Genomic DNA, 14,144 nt, shown 5'->3' with positions numbered 1-14,144 from the left:
CTATTCAATGTTCGACAGCCATTTCTGACACTTGAATTTAAGCCTATGTTTATCTCCATGGTCTGTGGTTTATTTCTACAATATACACTATTATCTCATTTCTCTTCAAAAGCTGATAATTTAAAGAAATTCAATAGTTCTCCTATTTAATTATCTCTAAATAGCAGTATAATTTGTTTTTCACAGAATTTTTGAACGTTTTTGCAGCCTTTCTTCTACACTTAAGCTGTAAGAAATTGTAGCTGGAATTGAGCAGAGCTAAAAGAAATGTTGAATGTTTTGAATTTGTAAGTTGTCATCAAAAAGATATGCACTGTTCAGGACTAGAGATGAGCGAGCCTCTAGAGGCTCGACTTCGGTTCGTCGAACGGAGGCCGCGTTCAAGTTCATTTCGGCGAGCCGTTAGACGTACCTCTCGAGCCCCATTGAAACCAATGGCAGGCAAACACAAACAGAAAAAAACACATTATAAATGTACACATACAGTTAATAAACATTGCCATAACACTTACATGTCCCCGCGATGCGTCCTGCACACTGTCTCCCACCACTTTTCCTTCCGATAATCGCTGCATCCTCCCGGTAACCAGCACTGATGATAGGACCTATCGTGAAGTCAAAATAGCATGTGACCAGTCACGTATCTATTATCTCATTGGCAACAGACTGGTCACATGGCTAGACGTCATGCTAGGTCCTGTCATTGCATCTCTCCGGTACACGGTGCACGTTTGTGTATCTTCGTGTACCAGCGACATGCTCTGGCAAACGGTCGACTCCCTGTTCTGCTTCCCCGTTCCGTTATTCACCGGCTGCAACAGCCGGTCAATAACGGAGATCACCGTTGCTATAGCAACGTGCCTGTCAGCGGTGACGTCACTGCTTACAGCCAGCAGCTTATTCTCACTCACGGAGTGAAAAGACTGCAAGGGAAGCAGCGGCGTCCTTCCTTCCATGCAGCGCTGTCTGATACAGCGTAGCTGCATGGCTGGAAGGAGAAAGAAGACAGAAGACCATGGATCGTGGAGGGATAAGAGGGAGTAATAAACATGGAGTCTCTAATTTGTCTGTGTATTTATTTCTATGAAAGTATTTTTTTTTCTCTGTGTTATTTTATTTATTTTTAACCCTTTATTGGAGATTTTTAATGGCCGGGTCAAACTTGCCCGACATTAAGAATCTCTGGCTTAATACTAGCTAGTAAAACAAAGCTAGTATTAACTCATTATTACCCAGCAAGCCACCTGGCATCAGAGCAGCTGGAAGAGTTGGATACAGCACCAGATGATGGCGCTTCTATGAAAGCGCCATTTTCTGGGGCGGCTGCGGACTGCAATTCGCAGCAGAGGGCCCCAGAAAGCTCGGGCCAACCTGTGCTGTGGATTCCAATCCTCAGCTGTCTAGTTATACCTGGCTGGACACAAAAATATGGCGAAGCCCACGTCATTTGTTTTTTAATTATTTCATGAAATTCGTAAAATAATTAAAAAAAACGGACTTCCCTATATTTTTGGCTCCCAGCCAGATACAAATAGGCAGCTGGGGGTTGGGGGCAGCCCGTAGGTGCCTGCTGTACCTGGTTAGCATACAAAAATATTGCGAAGCCCACGTCATTTGTTTTTTAACTATTTCATGAAATTCGTGAAATAATTAAAAAAAATGGACTTCCCTATATTTTTGGCTCCCAGCCAGATACAAATAGGCAGCTGGGGGTTGGGGGCAGCCCGTAGGTGCCTGCTGTACCTGGCTAGCTTACAAAAATAGGGCAAAGCCCACATCATTTTTTTGGTTGGCAAAAAACTCCTGCATGCAGTCCTGGATGGAGTATGCTGAGCCTTGTAGTTCTGCAGCTGCTGTCTGCTCTCCTGCATATACTAGTGAAGGGAGCATGCTGAGCCTTGTCTTTCTGCAGCTGCTGTCTGCTCTCCTCCATACAGACAGACAGCAGCTGCAGAACTACAAGTCTCAGCATACTCCATCCAGGACTGTGTGCAGGAGTTTTTTGCCCCCCCCAAAAAGATTATGTGGCCTTCGCCATGTTTTTGTATGCTAGCCAGGTACAGCAGGCAGCTACGGGCTGCCCCCAACCCCCAGCTGCCTATTTGTACCCGGCTGGGAACAAAAAGTATAGGGAAGCCCTTTTTTTATTATTTCATGAATTTCATGAAATAATTAAAAAAACAAATGACGTGGGCTTTGCCATATTTTTGTGACCAGCCAGGTACAACTAGGCAGCTGAGGATTGGAATCCACAGCACAGGTTGGCCTGAGCTTTCTGGGACCCTCTGCTGCGAATTTCAGTCCGCAGTCGCCCTAGAAAATGGCGCTTTCATAGAAGCGCCATCTTCTGGCGCTGTATCCAACCCTTCTAGCTGCCCTGGTGACGGGTGGCTCGCTGGGTAATAATGGGGTGGGGGCTAGCTGTATATTATCAAGTGGCCCTAAGCCCGAAATTCATGGCGGCACGCCAATATTAGACATGGCCACCATGAATTTCTAGTACCGATAAAAAAACAAAAAAACACAACACACAGAAAAATATTTTTATTATAAATAAAACACAACACAATTAGTGACTCCATCTTTATTGAAATAAAGAACCCCTCTCCGCAGTAATGCTGGGCCAAGTGTCCCGTGTCGTCCAATCTGGATCCAATATCATCTGATCGGTTTGCTGGAAGGCAAAGCGATCAGATGATGTGTCAAGTTCAAGGGCCTGAATCATGTGACACAGCAGCTGATTGTATAAACGGCTTTTATACAATCAGCTGATGCATCAGTGCAACAAAAAAACAAAAAACTACACACTTCAGTGCAGACTCCTGTCCGACGGCATCAGCTGATAGTTTAGCCGGGCGGTAAAAAGCCAGCCACACCACTCGACTAATAGTGTCAGCTGATTCCGTCAGGTGAAAGCATCAGCTGATCATCGCCAGGTCTGAGAAAGAGAGAGAGAGAAAGAAGTGAGAGAGAAAGACAGAGAGGAGAGAGAGAAAAGAGAGAAAGAAGATAGATAAAGAGAGAAAGAAGAGAGAGAGAGAAAGAAGAGAGAGAGAGAAAGAAGAGAGAGAGAAAAAATAGAGAGAAAGAAGTGAGAGAGAAAGAGAGAAAGAAGAGAGAGGGAGAAAGAGAGAAAGAAGATAGAGAAAGAAGAGAAAGAGAAAGAAGAGAAAGAAGGGAAAGAAAGGAGAGTGAGAAAGGAGAGAGAAAAGAAAGAGAGAGAAAGGAGAGAGAGAGAGAAAGAGAGAAAGAAATAGAGAGAGAAAGAGAGAGAGAAAGAGAGAGAGAAACAGAGAGAGAGAGAAAGAGAGAGAAGAGAGAGAAAGGAGAGAGAAAAGAGAGAGAGAGAGGAGAGAGAAAGAGAGAGAGAGAAAGAGAGAGAGAGAGAGAAAGAGAGAGAGAAAGAGAGAAAGAGAGAGAGAAAGATAGAGAGAGAGAGAAAGAGAGAGAAAGAGAGAGAAAGAGAAACTGAAAGAGAGAGAGAGAGAGAAGAGAGAGAAATGCAGCCTCATTCCGTGAACTGCTCCGATTTTAGAGGTGTGTTCCACGGCTCACAGCTGATGTCCGGCTCCTCCCCTCAGTGCATAATTAAATTTTAATTATAAATATATTATAAATAAATTATAATTATAATTTAAAATGAAAAATAAAAAAAAGTCTTTTACTGGGACTAGAACTCGCGACCAAATGCTTCTTAGGCAAGCACTCTATCCACTCAGCTACTGACTCTATTAGTAAAGACAGGCAGTAATTTGAAGTCTCTGCTGACCGCGCGATTCACTTCATTGCTACGTGGAGCTGATACAAGGCATTCGTGTTCTGTAGCAGAGCGTCGTGTGGATTATGTCGGACCTGGAGGGGTATTTGTGGATTTTAATAAAATGGTGAAACTGGGTTTTTTTTGTCTTTTATTCCAAATAAAGGATTTTTCGGTGTGTGTGTTTATTTACTTTCACTTTCAGGTTGATCATGGAAGGTGTCTCGGGGAGACGCCTGGCAGGATTAACTCTTTATTACCTCGATTGCCACCGCACGAGGGCAATTCGGGATGAGCTGGGTAGAGTCCCCGGGACTGTCGCATCTAATGGATGCGGCTATTACGGGTGGCTACTGGGTGATATTGTTAGGGTGGTGAGCTTCCCATAACGTGGTGCTCCCCATGCTGACAATACCAGCCTCCAGCCATGTGGCTTTATCCTGACTGGTATCAAATATGGGTAACCGCATTTTTTTTTCTTTTATTTATTTATTATTTATTTATTTTACTTCACGATATAGACCCGCCCGCCGGCGACTGTGATTAGTTGCTGTGAGAGAGCTGTCACTCAGCTTGGGGACGTGTCTGACTGCAACCAATTGTAGGTGCCTGTGGCCGGGGAAAGCATGGAATAGCTAATTGACTAATGAAGCGGCAGCCATTTTCTAAAGAGGAAAAGACGCCGCAGATTTGTGACAGACGTGGAGCGAGACGCCCATGATCGGTGAGTAGGAAAGGGAGAGGGATTGTGCTGGGGATGCAGGAACCATGCAGATAGAAACGTGCGCACAAAGCCTTACTGTGAAAAGCCACGTTTATGGTTATCAAACTGTTCTCGAACCTAACTTGAACTGTCGAGCTTTTAGCAAAAAGCTTGAGTTCGAGTTCGATCTCGAGCACCCCCCAAAATCACTCAAACATCAAATTGGCGAACCTCGAACCTCAAGCATCGCTCAACTCTATTCAGGACTGCTAATGTAAATGACAGAGATTAAAGTGATCAATGCCATAACCTTCATATGTAATGCAGAATGTGTATTTGTAACCAATTGGTTAATGTGCATAAATTGCTTGTACCAAGTTTTAAAGTTATCACCTATCCACAGAATATAAGATATTTTACTGATGAGGGTCTTCACTACTGAACCTGAGAACTTGTGTACCTACTAGTACGTACGGTGCTAGCAATGACCAGTTGGATGCCCAGATGAGCGCGACTCGAGCACCAAAGTATAATAGACGTTAATGGGGGACTTAAACATTTCTCTGGAAAAAATTTCCTGGGAAAATGCTTGAGACCCTTATTGTCTTTGTTTATACTCGGGTGCTCTATTCGCGCCCATCCGAGCATCCAACTGCTCATTATGAGTGCCGAGCATCTGAGCATGGTAGTGCTCGCTCATCACTAGTTACTATTATCAGTTCTTTGTCTAAAGGTCCAGTCACACTAAGCAACTTACCAGCGATCCCAACAACGATAGGGATCGCTGGTAAGTTGCTAGGAGGTTGCTGGTGAGATGTCACACTGCGACGCTCCAGCGATCCCACCAGCAACCTGACCTGGCAGGGATCGCTGGAGCATGGCTACACGAGTTGCTGGTGAGCTCACCAGCAACCAGTGACCAGCCCCCAGCGCGGCGTGGAAGATGCTGCGCTTGGTAACTAAGGTAAATATCGGGTAACCAACCCGATATTTACCTTGGTTACCAGCGCACGGAGCTACACGTGCAGAGAGCAGGGAGCAGCGCACACCGCTTAGCGCTGGCTCCTTGCTCTCCTAGCTACAGCACACAACGGGTTAATTACCCAATGTGTGCTGCAGCTAAATGTGCACAGAGCAGGGAGCAGCGCACAATGCTTAGCGCTGGCTCCTTGCTCTCCTAGCTACAGCACACATCGGGTTAATTAACCCGATGTGTCCTGCAGCTACATGTGCACAGAGCAGGAGCCGGCACTGACAGTGAGAGCGGCGGAGGCTGGTAACAAAGGTAAATATCGGGTAACCAAGGACAGGGCTTCTTGGTTACCCGATGTTTACTGTGGTTACCAGCCTCCGCAGAAGCCGGCTCCTGCTGCCTGCACATTTAGTTGTTGCTGTCTCGCTGTCACACACAGCGATCTGTGCTTCACAGCGGGACAGCAACAACTAAAAAATGGCCCAGGACATTCAGCAACAACCAATGACCTCACAGCAGGGGCCAGGTTGTTGCTGGATGTCACACACAGCAACATCGCTAGCAACGTCACAAAAGTTGTTCGTTAGCAGCGATGTTGCTAGCGATGTTGCTTAGTGTGACGGGGCCTTAAGGGACTTCTGGAGATAGCACAGTGCAGTGTCTCTTAAGCTGCTCTCCTTCCTATATTGTAAAGCTTTCTCCAAAATGTTTAATTGACTATGTGACTATTACATGTTCTGGTGAAAAGAATTTAAAAGGTAACTGTGCTTTCAAGTAGCTTTCAGAATAAGATGTCCTGTGTTTATGTGAGGAATAACACAATTTGTGGCCATTACAGTTAGGTCCAGAAATATTTGGACAGTGACACAAGTTTTGTTATTTTAGCTGTTTACAAAAACATGTTCAGAAATACAATTATATATATAATATGGGCTGAAAGTGCACACTCCCAGCTGCAATATGAGAGTTTTCACATCCAAATCGGAGAAAGGGTTTAGGAATCATAGCTCTGTAATGCATAGCCTCCTCTTTTTCAAGGGACCAAAAGTAATTGGACAAGGGACTCTAAGGGCTGCAATTAACTCTGAAGGCGTCTCCCTCGTTAACCTGTAATCAATTAAGTAGTTAAAAGGTCTGGGGTTGATTACAGGTGTGTGGTTTTGCATTTGGAAGCTGTTGCTGTGACCAGACAACATGCGGTCTAAGGAACTCTCAATTGAGGTGAAGTAGAACATCCTGAGGCTGAAAAAAAAGAAAAAATCCATCAGAGAGATAGCAGACATGCTTGGAGTAGCAAAATTAACAGTCGGGTACATTCTGAGAAAAAAGGAATTGACTGGTGAGCTTGGGAACTCAAAAAGGCCTGGGCGTCCACGGATGACAACAGTGGTGGATGATCGCCGCATATTTTCTTTGGTGAAGAAGAACCCGTTCACAACATCAACTGAAGTCCAGAACACTCTCAGTGAAGTAGGTGTATCTGTCTCTAAGTCAACAGTAAAGAGAAGACTCCATGAAAGTAAATACAAAGGGTTCACATCTAGATGCAAACCATTCATCAATTCCAAAAATAGACAGGCCAGAGTTAAATTTGCTGAAAAACACCTCATAAAGCCAGCTCAGTTCTGGAAAAGTATTCTATGGACAGATGAGACAAAGATCAACCTGTACCAGAATGATGGGAAGAAAAAAGTTTGGAGAAGAAAGGGAACGGCACATGATCCAAGGCACACCACATCCTCTGTAAAACATGGTGGAGGCAACGTGATGGCATGGGCATGCATGGCTTTCAATGGCACTGGGTCACTTGTGTTTATTGATGACATAACAGCAGACAAGAGTAGCCGGATGAATTCTGAAGTGTACCGGGATATACTTTCAGCCCAGATTCAGCCAAATGCCACAAAGTTGATCGGACGGCGCTTCATAGTACAGATGGACAATGACCCCAAGCATACAGCCAAAGCTACCCAGGAATTCATGAGTACAAAAAAGTGGAACATTCTGCAATGGCCAAGTCAATCACCAGATCTTAACCCAATTGAGCATGCATTTCACTTGCTCAAATCCAGACTTAAGATGGAAAGACCCACAAACAAGCAAGACCTGAAGGCTGTGGCTGTAAAGGCCTGGCAAAGCATTAAGAAGGAGGAAACCCAGCGTTTGGTGATGTCCATGGGTTCCAGACTTAAGGCAGTGATTGCCTCCAAAGGATTCGCAACAAAATATTGAAAATAAAAAATTTTTTTTTGGGTTTGGTTTATTTGTCCAATTACTTTTGACCTCCTAAAATGTGGAGTGTTTGTAAAGAAATGTGTACAATTCCTACAATTTTGTTCAAACCTTCAAATTAAACGTTACAATCTGCACTTGAATTCTGTTGTAGAGATTTCATTTCAAATCCAATGTGGTGGCATGCAGAGCCCAACTCGCGAAAATTGTGTCACTGTCCAAATATTTCTGGACCTAACTGTATATGTCTTGTATTCTGTATTCTTACCCAGAGGGGTAGCTAGGGATTCAGCTCAGAGGGGTCAAAACTTCTGAATGGGCCCCAATCCAAGTAACCATATTTACAACTATGGTGTTGCACCCTAAGTGCTTGTGCAGAGAACTGTATTTTCATTTCGAGTGTGGTCCAGCAAAAAATTGGATCATATTCGGACCAGTGTTATCCAGTGAGGCAATGCATATGTCCAATTTTGGCCTTCGACCAAGTGGTCCTAGAAAAAGGAAAAAATGTCAGCATGAGTGCCCACACTAATACAGTCAAGTGTAGTGGCAGGACCATAGTTGGCATTTATGTTGCCCTAAACACTTAAATTGATCATGCAACCTACTAGTAAGTCAGACTAAAGCCTCATGCAGATTTCTGTGTTTCACATACATGTTTTATCTGTGTTTTTCACAGATACAACATGTACCCATTATATTCTATGGGGCAGTTCATGTATCCATGTTTTTTCACAGACTGTATGGCCTTGCAAAATTTGGAGACATTTTGCCGAAAACAATGTTATAATGTGCAAAGAAGGAGCATACATATGAAAGGGATTGTCCAGGCTTAGCATATCATGCAAGTATACTGAGCGAGGCCACACATGTCTAGTCAGAATGTTGCCAGAAGAATGCAAATCGCACACTTATGGTCACATGACAGCTTCCGGCACTGGAAAATCCTGACTGCATGCGGTGCGTATACGATGAGGATTCACAAGTCTGCAGTCACAGGCCATTAAACGACTGCCGCTTGGCTTCATATAACCAAATGAATGACGGTTGTTTAAAGGTGGCCATATTCCACACAGCCTGCACCCCTATGTCTCACACACCCTGCGCCACTCATGTACCACACACCCTGCACCCTACATCCCACACAGCCTGCATCCCTCTATCTCACACATTATGCACCCCCATATCTCACACAACTTTCAATCCAATATCTGCTACAGATCCTGCACCCCATATCTCCCACACCATGCACCTCCATATCCCACACCTTTCACCCTTGCTCACATATCATGCCCCCCATATCCTACACATCTGGCACCCCCATCTCACACACCTTGCCCAGTGCCCCCATATACCACACACCCTGGACCCCATTACCCCTCTCTCAAACACCCTTCTGTACAGTCTGAGACTGCATTCCTCATGCCATTCACCCTGTACTCTCTACGTCTCCTCATTACCTTTCACACGTTCCCACATTTCCTCTAGCTTCTCACTTACCCCCTGCTGCTACCTGCCGGGTAAAACTCTGTGTCTCCTCCCACATCGATCCCATGTGCATAGCATCATCGCAGGTCCTTTACCAATAGCAGGCCAGGTATTGTCTTCCATCAGGACAGGAGCTGATTAGTTCTTCTCTCCCCCAGCAGCATTCGTACAGAAAATTCCTCCAATTCAACCATGTATAGCAGTAGCTGGGTGGGCCGCTTCAGGTCTGGGGTCCAGGGCAACTGTCCCCTCTACCCCCTGGTAGCTATGCTACTGTTCTTACCAGTTTTCCCCTTTCCATGCTTTATCTGTAACTCGCAATCCATTGATAGCTGGAGAGAAGACAATACAGCACAGATTTCTTCTATAGACAGCACAGAGAAGAGAAGGCCTTCTCTTCATTCACTTATTATTAGCTCATAGAAACATGCTGCAGCATTTTGGAGGACATTCTTTATATAAATCAAGTTTCGTTTTAGTTTCACATCTTGTAAACATTCCAGTAAGTGCACAACTTACCTAATTTGCAAAAGCAATGTCATAATTGGCTTCTTGCAAGTCTCAAACATGTGTGCAACGTTTTGCCTTTCCTGGATATGCGGAATGCGCTTATGCAGCTAGGGAATGTACATCTGGCTTCATTTCACATTTTGAAGCATGCGGATTTGCAAGGAGCCTAAGGTGATGCCTTGCAAATTATATAAATCATGCGCAGAGGAATATGTTTGCAAGATAGTAGGGACGATTAGTCTGGGGAAATCAACGCCCAGCCAAAACGAGTCCTGAGAAATTTGCATAGTGCAAATGAAGAAAAAAACTTGATTTTCAAAGTATATAAAGATATCAAAGAGGGTGGGTAGAATAAATACAAAAAACATTTAGTAGAGCCGTGATGGTGGTTTATGGGGGCAAAGGCAGCTAACAGGTTCCTTTTTATTTTTCTGTACCTTTATGTATCAAATGTTAACTTACAACAACACTAGATACAATCCATATATTGGCAAAGAGACAGACAGAGGCAGGCAGACAGGGAAAGAGATAGAGGGGAAAAGAGACAGAGGGGAAAAAAGACAGAGAGGAAAAGAGACAGAGAGGAAAAGAGACAGAGGGGGAAGAGACAGAGGGAGAAAAGAGACAGAGGGGAAAAGAGACAGAGGGTTAAAGAGACAGAGGGGGAAAAGAGACAGAGGAGAAAAGAGACAGAGGGTGGAAGAGACAGAGGGGAAAAGAGAGAGGGGAAAAGAGACAGAGGGTGAAAGAGACAGAGGGTGAAAGAGACAGAGAGGGAAAGAGACAGAGGGGGAAAGAGACAGAGGGGGAAAGAGACAAAGGGGGAAAAGAGACAGAGGGGAAAAGAGACAGAGGGGAAAAGAGACAGACCTGGAACGAGACAGACAGACACAAAGATAGACAGACAGAGAGACTGACACACAGACAGACAGGGAAAGAGACAGACACAGACAGAGCCACCCCCACACACACAGACACACAGACAGAAAAAGGTAGAGAGACACAGACAGACAGTCTGTGAGAGACAAAGAGAAAGTTACTATCCCGGGCAACGCCCAGGTACTACTGCTAGTTGATTTATAAATGTAATACAGTTCTCCAATAGCTAGCTGCAGATATTGACTGCATTTTGTACCACAGTTCAACTCCATTCACTATAATAGGATTAAGCTGCAATTCCAAACACAACCTTTGAACATGAATGGCAGTGGTGACTTTTTTTTTTAGATTTCATTAAATCTCACTCAACACAAGGTAATAATGAGTAGTGTCTATTTTCTCTTTCTGAAGCAATAAATGCCTTTTTACAGTATACTATGTATTTCCTCCCTTCCATCATCTCTTCGTTATACTCCACTAAATCAGATGGAAAGTTACTTCTATGTGACCAAATTTTTTATTGAGTGAACTACATGTAAAATCAACTTGCTCCATCAGCCCTATTATTTGTAACAATATTTCTACTTTTTCAAATTATAAAGCATCTACTTTAAACTAGAATTTAAATAATTTTGCCTACTTGGATGTATAAGTAGTAGATTGAAAATTATACATAAGAAAAAAATTGCATCTGTTTTATGAAACAGGAAGCTGTTGGCGCCTTATTCACTGTCGAGAAAGGATTCCAGTAAGCGCTCAAGTGCCATGATAGAACTCATTTGATTAGACTTTGCACTCAGTACAAAACACCTATTGCAGAAAGGTCATGCTGCATCTGTTTAGCTGTGACACCAATACCTCTGTGAGTGCTGGCTGCAGTTACTTCTTTTTCTATATATGCTGAAACTCATTTGGTTTGATCCAAAGTGCTATTTCCAAAATAACTCGAAGAGAAGAGCGTTTTGTCAACTGATTGCCAGTTTGCAGTATCTCTTATTTTTCTTCTAGAACTTGATTTCTCATGCTGAGAGAGAAATAGTTTCTTAAATGAGAATTATTTAACCCCTGTATGTGGGACAGGTGCAATGTCCTTAAAACGAACAAAAGCTAAAGGTTTTTTTACATCTATAATCAGCCTTACTTTATTACAATGCTGGGTAAATTAGCAGATATCAGGTTGAACCTGCCTTAGCCTTTCCATGCTTCTCTGTGTCCCAGCTGAGATAGTTACAGGGGGTTCATCTAAGAGTGTACAATGTCCTACAATGTTCTGAACACTTTGTTTCATTATTAATATTTTCTACTCCTGGTAAGGCATAAGCCTTGTCATCCGCAGTGTTTTCGCAGAGATGGAACAAAAGAGAATAATTATAAATTCACCTGCAAGTATAGTGAACAGCAGTAATGGATTACAGGATTACAATTGCAAAAATGCAAGTCCGAAAAATAAAAAAAAAACATGTTCATGCTATATTGACGAACAATATATTGTATTATTTGTATTTACCATATACATTTCCTTTATATATATTTCATTCCTCTTCATGACCGGCCCATTTTTAATTTTTTGCAGTTGTGGATTTTAAGAGTTCAAAAATGTTTCTAGTTTGGTTATACAAATATTTCTTTCCCCTTTTTTCATATGTGGTCCTAGTTATTATATTCAAATTTTTTTTTACAACAAAATAATGCTAATGTTCAGTCTAAATTGTGGGCCAATTTGCATAATAATTATATTTATATATTAGATTTTTTTCTGTTGGGGCAAGGGTGGAAACAAGTATTCAGAGAAGAAGAGAGTTCCTTTTTCATGCTTTTCTTTCTTTTTTGTTTTTTTCACACATTGTTTCCTAAAAAGGTTAAATAAAAGACATTGGAGATATTTCATTATTTAAATACATTTTTATTATTTCTGATTTCCCCTGTAACTGGGGATGACATATTAGCTCCAGTTGAAGCGCAATTTTAACCTCCAGACAACACAGCAAACCCAATCTAGATCTGCTGAGAATTAGAAGCGCATGCTCCTTCCAGCCACCTAGCAATCACATAATTGCTAAGAAAGGAGGAAGAAAACTTAATAATCAATTGTTACTTTAGTGCTGTGTATACAGTGTTAAGGAAAAGAGAAGAATTACTAAAGTCTTTACACCTTCTCTTTGGGAAATCCAACACTCTATTTTTGCTCTTTCAGATGTCCATGGAATACAGTCTGTGGTTGGATCATGATGCATATACTGGTCAAGGGTCCCTTGATCCCAGCTTGAAAAACTTATAGGAATATATAAGGTTATTAATTTCATGTCCATAGACCCTTGTCAAGTCCAAGTATCAGTTTCCCTATATGGACCATGTTAGGCCCCCTTCACAAGTCTGTGAAAAACGTTTATGTTTTGCACTGCAATGTTGAAGGTGTATGTCGCCATCCGTGTACCGTAATTTTGGCACAAGTGTGCTGTCTCTGTGCTATCTGTGTGACATACAGATAGCACATGGACAGCATAAACTTCCATACTTACCTGTCCATGGTGGTGATGTCTTCAGCGCTACTGCTGCTTCCAGGTCTGCAGTGCAGTGAATATGCAATGAGCTTAATGAGCGAGACCCAGAAACAATTGACGGCAGCACCGAAGACAGCAGCGCTGGAGACAGGTGAGTATAGAAAATCATTTTTTTTCAAAGACACGTGATTTCGACGGTATGTGTCATAATAATGTCACACACATCACATCAGTGTGTGTTCTGTATGATATCAGTGCTGCCGTAGAAAAACGGACTTGTCTCCGTGCGGAAAACACAGACACGTGTGTGCTCCATACATACACACACTCTTTGTTAATGAAGCATTTCATGATAAATCATATGTGAAGTTACCTACCTGCTTTTATATTTCCATTAGAATAAAATGTTCAAAAATATATATTTTTTAAAGTTACATTCACTTATTATGAAAGACAACTTTGCTCCACTTTACCCTTTCTGATCAAACAATCCCAAATAAAGCCAGCAATATAATTTTCTACTCTAAACTCTAAAGGTCATGCAATGCATGCCATCAATGCCTCTAAATTCCTATGTTTCTGATATAAAATGGAGTTGATGAATAAACCAGCCCTCATTCATTCATACTGTGTGAAATACTGGCATTCATTTTACATTTTTGTTGCTGCCAGGGAAATTCATGGTATAATAATAACACACTCTGTTTTCTTGTTTTACAGATGATGAAAATAAAATGATTTAAGTAATTCATTTTTCCCTTTTACTTATTATTTTAACAGACTGAGACATCGTGACGTAAAAGGATGACTTCAACATGACCACAAAGAAAGGTAAGAATGACATCTTCTGATAAAAAAAGTCAATTTATATAAAGAATTTCCATTTTTGCATAACAAAGTTTACATTATTTGTAAAGTTTATAATTATTACAAGCAAAAAATGAGTAAATATGTGGTGTCATCACTGAATGTTGAACAAGTGTTTTGGAAATCAGTGGTCATAACCTCAAGACCAATAATAAAGAACTTGCTTTAGCTCATCTCTATCCAATTTATACATAAAGGGCCTCTGTTAGCATAGAAAGACTGTTCAAACCAAGT

The 14,144-nt window shown here is 42.2% G+C and overlaps 1 protein-coding gene across 5 annotated transcripts in view; it reads left to right on the top strand.

The window, feature by feature from the left end:
* Nucleotides 1–14,144, top strand: part of LINGO2 (leucine rich repeat and Ig domain containing 2) — a 2,307,572-nt gene that overhangs the window by 1,012,446 nt on the left and 1,280,982 nt on the right. For all 5 annotated transcript variants that reach the window (XR_012724629.1, XM_075316936.1, XM_075316938.1 and 2 more), the window contains one exon: nt 13,824–13,874. The gene's annotated coding sequence lies outside the window, so the exon portion shown is untranslated. The remainder of the gene's footprint in view (nt 1–13,823; nt 13,875–14,144) is intronic.

This window comes from Anomaloglossus baeobatrachus, chromosome 1, assembly GCF_048569485.1.
Source record: "Anomaloglossus baeobatrachus isolate aAnoBae1 chromosome 1, aAnoBae1.hap1, whole genome shotgun sequence".
NCBI classification, from domain to species: Eukaryota; Metazoa; Chordata; class Amphibia; order Anura; family Aromobatidae; genus Anomaloglossus; species Anomaloglossus baeobatrachus.
The sequence above is the reverse complement of the archived record's forward strand: the minus strand, read 5'-3'. Positions and strand labels throughout refer to the sequence as shown.